We start from the raw sequence: 12,724 nt of genomic DNA on the forward strand, positions 1-12,724 counted from the left end.
TCTTTGGGGATGCTTCGAAAGCGATGACGAGTTTCGAATTTTCTCAGAACTAATTAAGTGGCATTTAGCGATAAAATGGTAAATTATGGAAATCCTTATAACAAACCCAAAGATATTCGGTATCCTCAGACTCAATAAATAGTTATGGAAATCCATCGTAACAAAATGTAGAGCTCTGGAAATCCTCAGAGTAGACCAATTGATATCCAGAAATACTCGGACTCAAAGTGATGACATTTTTATTTGTACACCTTGTGAACTTCTGTTGACCTTGGATCATGATGGTTTAGACTTTAAGTCTCATCAAACTTAATGGATCTTGGGTGTTGATGGGGTGAAAACCCTAATCCACCAAAATAGATGATTGATTTTGATGATGACTTGATCAAACTTTTGGTCCAATTTGGGTGTGACTTCTCTTGTGTCTCTCTTCTTCATCTCTTTTTTTCCCTTTGATCAATTGGATGACTTGTGTCCATCTTGTTAATGATGTATGGATTGGTATTTGATGAACTTTCATAATTTCAAATCTACCTCCTAATTGGTCATAGATCATTTAAGGTACTTTGGATTGATGATAAGTTTATCCTAAGTGTCATGAAGTGTGGACTGAAGTAATGGACCATCCTCCTAGTCTTTATGCTTGATCATCCCTTTTCTCTCTTTGTGGCATGTCTTTAGGAGAATGGTTTACATATCATTTCTCTAGCATGTATTAACACAAACATTATTATTGACCGACCTCATATAGTTGTAACTTCTACATAAGTCCAATTACGATTGCTTAACATATCGCTAAGTTTGTCCCAAAGAAAACAAAAACATTTTTATAAGTGAGATTGTAAGTCTCCTATTCCTCATGATATTGTGTGAAAATGTTGCTCCTTTTCCATTTGTGAGAGCTAGTGGCATACTTGTTGATTATATCCAAGTTGGAGCCCTTCTCATAAATGATGTATAGGTTCATATTTTCATACGTATGAGTGGATAGTTTAGTGTTCTCCAAAAAGTGACCAGAACATCTTTTCATCTTTGATTACTAACATCCTTTACTAACACTTTACTTGTATTAACTTTTACTTTAAAGTCATTTACTTTATGCTTATTTATTTTATCCCATTTACTGTATACTTTATGTTGAGCATTTCATATTATATTGTTTGTGATTATGTCATTTATTCTTTGTCCATTTGGACTTTTTCTTTTATATCATTATAAAGAAGACATTAATAAAAGAAAAAAACTTAAAAGGAAACTTGATTATCCTGACTCATGGCCTTGTGGTTACTATCCTTGGCATCATTGTGGAGTTATGGACTTAGAATTAGGACCTTGACCTTTGCTTTGGACTTGTGATTTGAGATCTTGGGATTCATCTGATATCTTTTGTAGCGGTAAAATTTTTGAGATTAAGCTATTGATTAACTTAACTCACAAAGCAAGAGTCACCGCCATGCTTTTATTATTTCCAGAGGGAAAGGGAAAAAGTACAAACAAAATTCAAAGAAGTTTTAAATAAAACTAATAAAAAGAGAACAAGGATTCGGGGGTTAGTTATGCAAAGGGAAGGTATTAGAACCCTAAACATTCATGGTACTCCATGGGAACCTCTATGAAAATGTGTACATTTTAGCTTGAAAAAGGTGTTGTTTGCAAATGACTAGAGAGACGGGGAAAGAAATATATTTTTTTATTTTTTGTGTTTGCCAAGACTTTTGAAGTCTCATGACTACGTACCAACAAAGTGCAATGGAGGATCAAAACCTTGTAGTTCGTGGTAAAAAAAAAGGAGTTTGTTTCGATTCATTTTTTAGGAAAAAGACATTTTTGTCATTTTAAGGAGAATACTCAACTAGTCACCCACAAGTATGAAAACTTTGCATCATCATGAGAAGGGCTCCAAATTGGATAAAATGAACAAGTATGCCATTAGCTCTCACAAATGGAAAAGGATTATCATCAATTCTTTGGAGATATGATAATTAAAACTCAACTATGGAAATGACTCATGTCTAATAACTTGAGAAAAGTTTTAAAAGGAAAAGTGCATGAGTGCACAAAAATGGTTTGAATGAGTTATGCATTTTTTAGTCTTTTGAAATTAGTCTAAACATGCTTAAGATGGATTGGCATTTATTAAGAAAAAAAGTTTTGAAAATCACTTGACAAAATTCAAGGTTTATTGAGAAAAATGATTCAAGTTTGTAAAACAAGAAGGTTTTAAAACAGAGAGAAGGTTTTGAAAATTTAAGAAATGGGGGAAGGAGAAGAAGAGAATATCCTAAAGAATAAAGTAAAATTTAGGGAGGAAAGATCTAACCAATAGATAGTAAGCTTTATGACATAAGTCAAGCAATAATTCCCTCATTTGGATTAAGCCTTAAGAAAGCAAAATAAGCAAATAGTAATCCTTGTGTCAGGTGAAGCCAAGGTAACCAAGCCAAATCTTCACAGAGATGTCCAAAGTCAAAGGTATCAGATGGATTCCAAGGTCTTAAGTCTCAAATCCCAAAGCAAAGGTCAAGATCCTAATCTTAAGTCCATAACTCCATAATGATGCCAAGGATAGTAACCACAAGTCCATGAGTTAGGAGAAATAAGTTTCTTTTTTATGAATGCCTTCTTAACAATGATATAAAAAGAAAAATCCAAATGGACAAAGAACAAAATGTCATAAACACAAATAATATGATATAAAATTTTAAACATAAAGTATAAAGTAAATGACATAAAATAAATGCATAAAGGTAAATTACTTTGAAGTAAAAGTTAATACAAGTAAAATGTTAGCAAAAGATGAAAATATGTTTTAGTCATTTTTGGGAGAATACTCAACCATCAACTCACAAGCATGAAAATATGAACCTATACATCATTTATGAGAAGGGCTCTAACTTGGATAAAATTAACAAGTATGCCACTAGCTCCCACAAATGGAAAAGGAGCAACATTTTCACACAATATCATGAGGAATATGAGACTTACAATCTCACTTATAAAAAATGTCATTGCCTTTGGGACAAATTTAGCACTATGTTAAGAAATCGTAATTGGACTTATGTAGAAGGCACAACTATCTAAGGTCGGTCAATAATAATATTTGTATTAAGACATGCTATAGAAATGATATGTAAACCATCCTCCTAAAGCCATGCCACACAAGAAAAGAAAAATAAAAGGGATGATCAAGCACAAAGGCTAGAAGGATGGTCCATTACTCCAATCCATACTTCATGACACTTAGAACAAACTTATGCATCAATCCAAAGTACCTTAAATTATTCATGATCATTTAGAAGGTAGATTTGAAATGATGAAAGTTCATCAAGTACCAATCCACACATCATGAACAAGATGCACACAATCCATCCAATTGATCAAAGGGAAAAGAAGGAGATGAAGAAGAAGGGGATAAGGGAGATCACACCCAAATTGGATCAAGAAATTTGTTCAAGTCATCATCAAAATCAATCATCCATTTTGATGGATTAGGGTTTTCACCCCATTAACACCTAATATCCATTGAGTTTGATGAGACTCGAAGTCAAAATCATCATGATCAAAGGCCAACAGAAGTCTACAAGGTCGTACAAATTTAAAATGCAATTAAATGAAATAAAAATGCATCAAATGTATTTTTAAAAAGGAAATAAAATGGAAAATCCACAAAGTCCTTCAAAACACCAAATAAAGGGCCAAGAAAATTATGGAAGGTTGGAAATAAAACGAGAAACATATAATAAAATTTTCAGAATTTTAAAATGCAAAAAAGTGTTTTTAAACCAATTAAAATAAGTGAGAAAAGAGAAAATTCATGAAAAATAGGAAATCCATAAAATAAAATGTAAAAAAATAAAAATCAGATGAAGAAAAATAAAAGAAAATTTTAGAAATTATTTTGGGATATTTTGGATAAAAAATGAAATTACTATGAATTTTTAAAGAAAAAACAATTTAAAAATAAAAATAGAAAAAGAAATAAATCAGAAAAAACCCGGAGCGTTGGATCATGTCTCATTAATTGACGTGACAAATCCAACACTCCAAATATTGAGAAACATGGTGGAACACGCTGCAAGCAAAGCATACGATCCAGTTTGAATTTAACCAATCAAAACATTTCAAAATGCCAAGGTGTCTGGTCCAAACTCAGACCACCTGATAAATACTCCGATCATTTTCTCCGGTGAGCTCTCACCGGAATTTCATTATTTGGTAACTTCAAGACACGAGACACCATCATTGTGATCCCCTTCTCATCCTGAATTCAACCTCATACTCCAAATTCATTTATGTGAATTGAGCAAAGGGAATTTTAAAGAAGTTTCAGAAACAAGCAAGTCACGAAAAATTAAATTAAATGATGAACACGATCAATCAACACCAGATAAGTTAAGAGAAAACATCAGAGAGTGAAGAACTACATTGTAGTAACTTGTTTGAGTTCAAGTGATGCTCATAACTACCTTGTCTAGATGGTGATCAGAAGTTGATGAAACTCGATCTGGTTAGATCACTTCAGAAGGTCTCATAGCTTGGGAATTGTTGCAAAAGTTTCAGAGGATGCCGATGGAGCTAATGGAATCAAGAAATTAGATTGAAATAGGATGAAACTCAGAACACGATAGTTGAATTTTCTGGAAAAAATTCAAGTTGCAGCTGGGGTTTCTTGGCTCTCCAAAGCTTGCAAATGAATGCAATATCTTCCTCTATTTATAGGGAACTTTATTGGATCCAAATACATGTGGAATGATGCATAATTCATGCAAAACAAATTTGATCCAAGTGTGTGGAAAGTGTGACTTGAAACTCATCAAAACTCAGCCAAATGATGCATTTTAAGTGTCAATTAACTTTTGGAGACTTTTTAAAACATGTTTAAGCATAAAACACTTGCTAATTTGGCTTGGAGTTGAGATTAGTCATGATCGAATTTCGGGCAATGGTGATTTATTCAGTTTCAAGTCACCAAGTTCAACTCAATGGGGCATCCTACTCAAAAGGCTTTTTGATCTCATTCTTTTTGCAATATGTTAACATCGTAGCCAAGATTACAATGAGCCAAGAAAGGTTATATTTGGATGTTTGAGCACGAAGTTATGGTGTGTTGAAGTTGGCATAAAATATTGGTCACATAACTTAGAAAAATTTGAGTGCTTCATGGCTGAAAATGACCTATAATGTCCCAATGAATTCCATGGCCTTCCAAGCATATTTTTGTTGGTGTAAGCCCTAGAGGCCAATACTTTTGCTAATTGTATCGATTATTTATTAATAATAAAAGGTTTTTTCTTTATTATGGTTGTTTAATAAAGTCCCTAGAATAACTAGTTCGTTTAATGTATCAAGTGTGACTTAATCATGAGATCACATTAAACATAAGGACACTATTCTTAAAGTATCTGTAGTCGAGCCTTATTATGAAGTGGGATAACATTAAAGCATTAAGACTATTATGTATATAGACTGATGATCACATCTCATGGATCATGGATAAGGAGTTATCAAGTCTTAAACATAGGTATGAATATTAAGAGTAATATTTATACTGGATTGACCCGCTATGAGAATACTATATAGAATGTTATGCAAAGTGTCATAAGTTATTCTCATGGTGATAATGGTGTATACCACCCTTCGACCTGAAACCACCATGGACCCTAGATGTAGAGTCGAGTGCCTTATTGCTGATCAAACATTGTCCGTAACTGGATGACCATAAAGACAGTTGATGGATACTCCACGAAGCATGCTGAGGGACATGAGTGACCTAGATGGAATTTTCCCATCCCGCGTAATAGGATAAATGTCTATGGGCCCAATATTGAACTGGACAAGGATGACACGATTTATGCCTTGTGTTCAATATAGACATAAGGGCAAAAAGGTAATTGTACATATAAGTATTATCACAAAAGGATTTGTCAGATCACAAAAGGACAGATTGATGAGAGATAGAGTTGTAAGAACAAAGTTGGTTCTACAATATATCTCTAGGATTTTGATGATAACAAAGGATGAAACAAAAATGGTACTCTAACAAGATTTTTCTTAGTGTGCAGGACTCTGATCAAACATCTGATGGAGAATTACATCACATACAAAATATTCGATTATCAGATACTACTCAGAAAGAATGTGTCCAGAAGGATCTGATTCTGATCAACGCAGATACCAGCGCAACATAAAGAAGTCAGAAACTCTGATAAAAGAATACTGAATCCAGACTCTGAATCTAAAGAAGTCTAGAGCATTGAGAAACTCTAATGTGATCAGATATAATCAACCTTTGAAGATAAACTCTGATTTATCAAGACTCTGATGCAGACTCACAAGTTCAGAACGCATAACCGAAAATAAATCTTAATTTGGAAAGAAACGTATTTCGAGAAGGAAATAATGAGGCGTGCAAAACTGTTTTAGAAAGAAACAAGGAGAGTAATGACATTAAACATTCTTCAATGACCAAGATCCTGTCATCAATCCAACGGTCCTTCACAACGACTATATAAAGGACGGAATACTTCACAAGAAAAAAATACACATGAGACACACAAGAAAATGAAAACTCTCAATTTCCTTCTTATCTTTCACGAGTTGCTGCTCTTACATGAAAATCTATTGTTCTTACAATTATGTAATTCTTGCTTGTTTGTTAGAAGCACATTACATTACAATTTATACTCTTTCTTAAAATACTTCCTCAAGTGACTCTATGTAGTCTGAATACTTGAGAAGGCTGAGATATTATTCTCTTAGACGATTGGTTGTGTAATCTTTCAAGATTAGTGGATTAAGTACTTTTTGAAGGCGAAATCACCTTGGCCGGGTGGACTGGAGTAGCTTTGAATTTCAAGCGAACCAGTATAAAATTTTGTGTTATCTCCTTTTTATTCTGTGTGTGTCTGATTTCTGAAAAAGTTTTTATTTCCAAAAAAATTCAAACCCCCTTTCTTGTTTTTCTCAACCTTCAAGAGTAATTAAGGAACACCGTAAGGTACAACGCACTTAAGTGAATTGTAGAACATCGTAAGGTATAGTGTACTTAAGTAGAATACGAAATATGGTAAGGTACCACTCACTTAAGTGATTTTGGCATATTATAAGATATGGGCCACATACACTTAAGTGGGCTTTTTAGCTTGCAGCCCACACAAGGGGTTCTATAAATAGAACCCTTGTGCAGAAGCATTAGTGGAGTTGCAATTTAGTTTCTCTCTATCTCTCTCTCTCACTCAAAGCCTTCATTCGTAGCAGCTAGCACTGAGATTGAAGGAATCCATTCGTGTGGACTGAGTAGAGGTGTTGTCATTGTTCAACGTTCGTGATCACTCCGTAGATCTGCATCAAAGGTTACTATCGCCACAAGAGGTAACGATTCTATCACTGATCATGCCCATTCTTAAGGATCACTAAAGGAGAATTTTTTTAAATTACACTGCATTTTGGATCGCCCTTCTCCTTCAGTGGTATCAGAGCCACTTACAAAACCATGCATCTGATAGATGTTTATTTTCTGTGTTAATATGATTAAAAGACAGAATGAATCAAAGAATAAACGAGTAATTAAATTTGGCATCATGTGTGTATGATTTGGATGATTGATGTTGACTATGCTTCGGAATCCGACGTTAGTATGGTGAAGCAACGATACATTGATCGTCCATAGGTTACACAATTGAGATCGATCAAGTTATATATATGATATAAGTAATCCTGATGCAAAATACAGTATATATGATATACTATTTCTGTTTCATTCATTCAAACACTTATTGGTTGTTTTCCTTTGAGCGATCACTGGTCATTTGCTTCTTGATCCGACATTAGTATGGTGAAGCAATGACGTGTTGATCAATCATACTGAATTAACAATCGAGGTGTGTTTGACAGTCTGAAATTGGTGCATTAGGGTTAATGACGACACAAGGGTTATGTTATCAAAGAGTTATGCGATTAGGGTTGTGACCATCTAACTCTGCGTAGTGTGATCGGTCGCCGAAATTTAATTTGGTTTTAATTAATTAACAGAATTTAAATTAATGATAATAATGTGTTTATTATTATTGTCTTGTGGTGATCGATTATGGCCTTAGTTTTCCTTTATTTTGTTTTGGGATTTTAAAATACGACCTGCGTGTCGTGCCTCTCTTTTAATCTCTTAATGTAACTTCTTTTCTCATCTCACTCCCTCGTATGTAAAACGAGTTTCTTTTATGTAATTTAATGTTATGAAGAAAGAGAAGAATATAATATCAAAGAAGGACAACCTTGAAGATCTTGCTTGGAGAAGCTTAGATCGTTATTAGGTTAGCTTAGGTTCTCTCATTAGCTTAGATCGTTGATGCATGTGAGAGACGATTTATATGATAAATAAGCCAGTGAGATCAGAATAATTTCAAATTCCCTCAAATTAAATATTAAGTTTATGCTTTCCAAGTTTTAGCACTCATCAAGACTAGTATCGGATAATGTAGGTTTCACCTACGCGAGGTGCATGTTCTATATTAGTAAGGTGCGATGGGATAATTGTAATATCCAATTGCTAAAACAATGGGTCAAACTTAACTAAATAAATTATAATAATATTATATATGTTTAGAAGCGAGAGTTGGAAATGATCCATGTGATGGATTGGAATAAGGAGTTATTCACCCAACTAAAATATTCGAGAGTTATATTAGATACAATTGGAAGGAGTTCCTACCTAAATAACCTAGTTTTGTGTAATCCGCCTACGCGGACTTAAAACAAAGTGAAATGTGGATCTTGACCCACTAGAAAATCTTCCAACAGGATTTTCCGAATCAAATGGTGAGGGTCATTTGTTTTGAGTAAAATAGTGGGAGCATATTTAATCAAAGGCCTAATTAAATATGTTATTGATACTTATATTTTCATTATTTTCATGTAGATTACCATGACAACAAACACCTCTAACAACATTTTACGATCAATCCTTGACAAGGAAAAATTGTCTGGGACCAATTTTCTGGATTGGCACCGAAATCTAAGGATTGTCCTCAAACATGATATAAAGCTGTATGTCTTGGAGAAACCTGTTCCTGAAGAGGAACCTCCTAGTTCTGCACCTAAGGCAGAAATATATGCTTATAAGAAGCATGTCGATGATGCCAATGAAACTGCTTGCCTCATGCTAGCTACCATGAACTTAGAGTTGTAAAAGCAACATGAGAATATGGCAGCATTCGATATGATCGAACACCTGAAGATTCTCTATCAAGAGGAAGCAAGGCATGAAAGGTTTGAAGTTTTAAAAGCCCTTTTTCAAGGAAAGTTAGCTGAGGGAGCCCTTGTAGGTCCCCATGTGCTCAAGATGATTGGGTATGTGGAAAACCTTGAGAGGTTGGGGTTTCCCCTCGGAAAGGAACTTGCGACTGATTTGATCTTGCAATCGTTGCCAGATAGATTCAGTCGATTTGTCCTTAATTCAATATGAATGATATGGGCAAATCTCTTCCTGAACTACTAGCCATGTTAAGAACTACTGAGCAGAATCTGAAGTCAAAAGGGAAGTCCATCAAAATCCTCTATAACTTATCTTTACATGACAAGATCCAATTATGCTTGGAGGATCATCAAAAGTTTGGGTACATTAGATGTCATTTGTGGACTTAGTGAAATTTGTTTACACATGATTGAAGCATCTCTAACCACTTCCCACCTCCAAATCCATAGTTGAATTGACAATTGACTTTTGTTGACTTTTTAGGGTTTCAGATGATTTGCACATGGACTGATGATCTCTGAGTCTCCAATACTTGGCCAAATCACTTCAAAATGATCCTTAAATCATGTGAACTCATGGGAACCACCCTAAGGCTTTGATCTCATGGAAAAATGCACTTGTTGCCTTGCACAGCTGAATCTCTTAACCAGTCTTGCCTGATGACATGATGGACTATGCAATGACAATGCAATGTTAATGACCTAAAAATAAAAATGTATATACAAATGGGAGGTGCAAATTTGAGGTGCTACACTCATAGGTTGATGAGTTTCAGTTACAAGCTAAATTTTGGAAAAAAATGTCTCAGACATTGTGTCCAACATTTGTGTACCTGTTGATGAAACTAATATGGTTTTTAAGGGAGAAATGTTGAAGATGTTTCACCATAACTTGTTATTGCTCCTACTACTATTTTGATGTTCCTTGTTATATGTTCTCCCGTGGTTTGATAATATGGTACATATTCCCAATTTGAAGTCTTTTGGATGAAGATGTGTGCTAGTCTGGTCGGCTGCTGTTCCTGTTAAGCTTGTGTTCTGGATCCTGAAGCTTGTTGTTTTGGTTGTGGTTCTTTCCATACCTTTGTCAAATTATGGAAAAAACGGGAAATAATGATCATGTGGGACAAGATATTCCATCATCATGTTCTATGTATGTGTTGATATGATCTCTTGATATGTAGTAACCAACTTACTTATGCTGCTGCTATTTTCTTTGTTGGTTATGATGTCTGATATGGTGTGTTGCTTATGTTACTTCTTGAAGATCACATCTTATAAGTTATTATAGCCCAAATTTTACATAGGAGGGATTGTTGTTCCTTTTGATTGTATGAATTAGGTAAAATAACATATATACAAGATGTATTTTATGCAGAGGTAACATGTGAAACAAGATGTTCCAGCATGTGTTCCATCATTCAGCCTCAGTCTACAAACCATGACTTATGAGTGAATATGTGTGCATTGATGTTTGATTTCTGGAAAATTTGTTGTTGTATCTTGATGTGTATTTTGGAAAATATTATTCAGTAAGATTTTCTAAAAAGATTTTATTAGTCCATAAGTTCGAAGAAGATTTAATTAGATATGGATTAATTAAAAATATTTGGAGTTGGAAGATTTAATTGGATATGGTTTGAAGATAGATTGGTTCAGTTTTATCCAAGATTGAGCTGAAGATTTAATTAAAAAAATATTCATGAAGAGATTTAATGGGATGTATTTTAGTTACAAGATATGGATTTGAACTTAATTAGAAGATCTTCAATCCAAGTTTTAGAAGTATGGTTCAATTTAAGCAAGAGATTATTCTGAATCCTTTACTTGAGAAATTAGAATTGTGATGTATATCAAGTAAATGTTTTGTTTGGTATGTTCAATTTATTTATGTGAAGAAAGGAAACATGTGGTAACAGATGTCCCATCATGTGCGCAACATCTGGCCCTTGTCAGCAGACCAATGTTGTAGTTGTTTTGCACGTTATTTTCTGGTTAGATCTTAATCAAATTTGTTACAAAGTTGTTGCTATATTTTATAATGCTTTTGTGTGAATTGTTTGATAGTTGTTTGAAGATTAAATCAATTTAAATGTAGATTTAAATTTGAATTAAAAATAAATCATACCATTTTTTGGAGACTTTTGTGGAGAAAATCAAATCCAACTATATAAGTTATAATTCAGGATGAAATCAAATCAATTTCCCATTGGAAAAAGCCCAAAATAAGCATTGCTATTTAAGGAGACTCAAACCTCACGTTTGAGGTGTTCATGTTTTGAAGACTCTTTGTATTAGGGTTTCTATTTTTTAGAATTTCTTTGAGTTATTGTTGTACACCACTCTAGCGCCTGAATTCATATCTTAAGGCATCGAGTTCAGTTTGTTAATTGAGTTGTAACACTTTGTTCCTAGACATTAACTCTATAATCTTGAAAACAAAGTACTTGTGTGGTACTATTATTTCATTTATTCATTCATATTCTAATTGTCTAAACACTCGGGAGAGTGTTTGAGTTAAAGTGAGAGGGTTCTAATATTTAAGGGGAGTGTAAAACGAAGCTTCACGGGTAGTATTAGGAAAGTGGTATTGAACTTGAAAAGTTCAGAGTAAGCCCATTTTTCCTTATGACTAATTAGAGTGAAATAGTTGTTGAAAAGTATATCTTCGGCAAATATTTTTGTATCGTATCCACAGAGATTGGTTGATATTACCGCCGTTCTATAATCCGAATGTTATAAGTTTAGAAAGTAACAGGGTTGTTTTGTTTGGAAAAATATCCTGTGAGTAAATGTTAACAAAAACTATGAAATGGTTTTAGTCAAATATAAAAGCTTGGCAAGATTGGAGTTCACTATTTCAAATGTTTATGATTCCTTATGATAAATACATAGATTCAAGATTTTTGATGATGTTCAAATATCCTCTCAAAGTCATTTATGTCTAAATGATATTGTGATAATCACTATATTGATCCTTAGACGATCTCTCCACCTAACTATCAATATAGCAATCTTTAATGTTTAATACCAAAGAAGAGTAATGAGTAAATCTACCTCTACAACTTATTCACTACTTGAAAATCTGTTTTATGTCTAAACTCAAGTAATCTCTCTCGACAACTACTCAAATCTGGTTTTCAACTTAGAGCAAAAACAGTATTCAATACATCAACAATCTTTATCATATATATAAATCAAAGTGAATACATAAACAGATGAGAATAGCTACTACCTCCAATCTTGACAAAAGGGAGTTTAGCTCCTCATCATCATTGTTACAAAGTAGAAAATTAAAGAAGAAAAACTTTATTTTTCTCTCTTACAAAAATCTCTCAATATCAATGTGTGAATGATAATAGTGTAATGTTCCAATGCCCTAGAATAATGTATTTGTTTCTAACAAAAAAAAGGTTGACATTTCCCTAATTGGTCATTGTCATCTAAAGCAGAAAAGCAATTCCCAGGCAGACAT

This window comes from Lathyrus oleraceus, chromosome 5 (assembly GCF_024323335.1).
Source record: "Lathyrus oleraceus cultivar Zhongwan6 chromosome 5, CAAS_Psat_ZW6_1.0, whole genome shotgun sequence".
Classification (NCBI taxonomy): domain Eukaryota; kingdom Viridiplantae; phylum Streptophyta; class Magnoliopsida; order Fabales; family Fabaceae; genus Lathyrus; species Lathyrus oleraceus.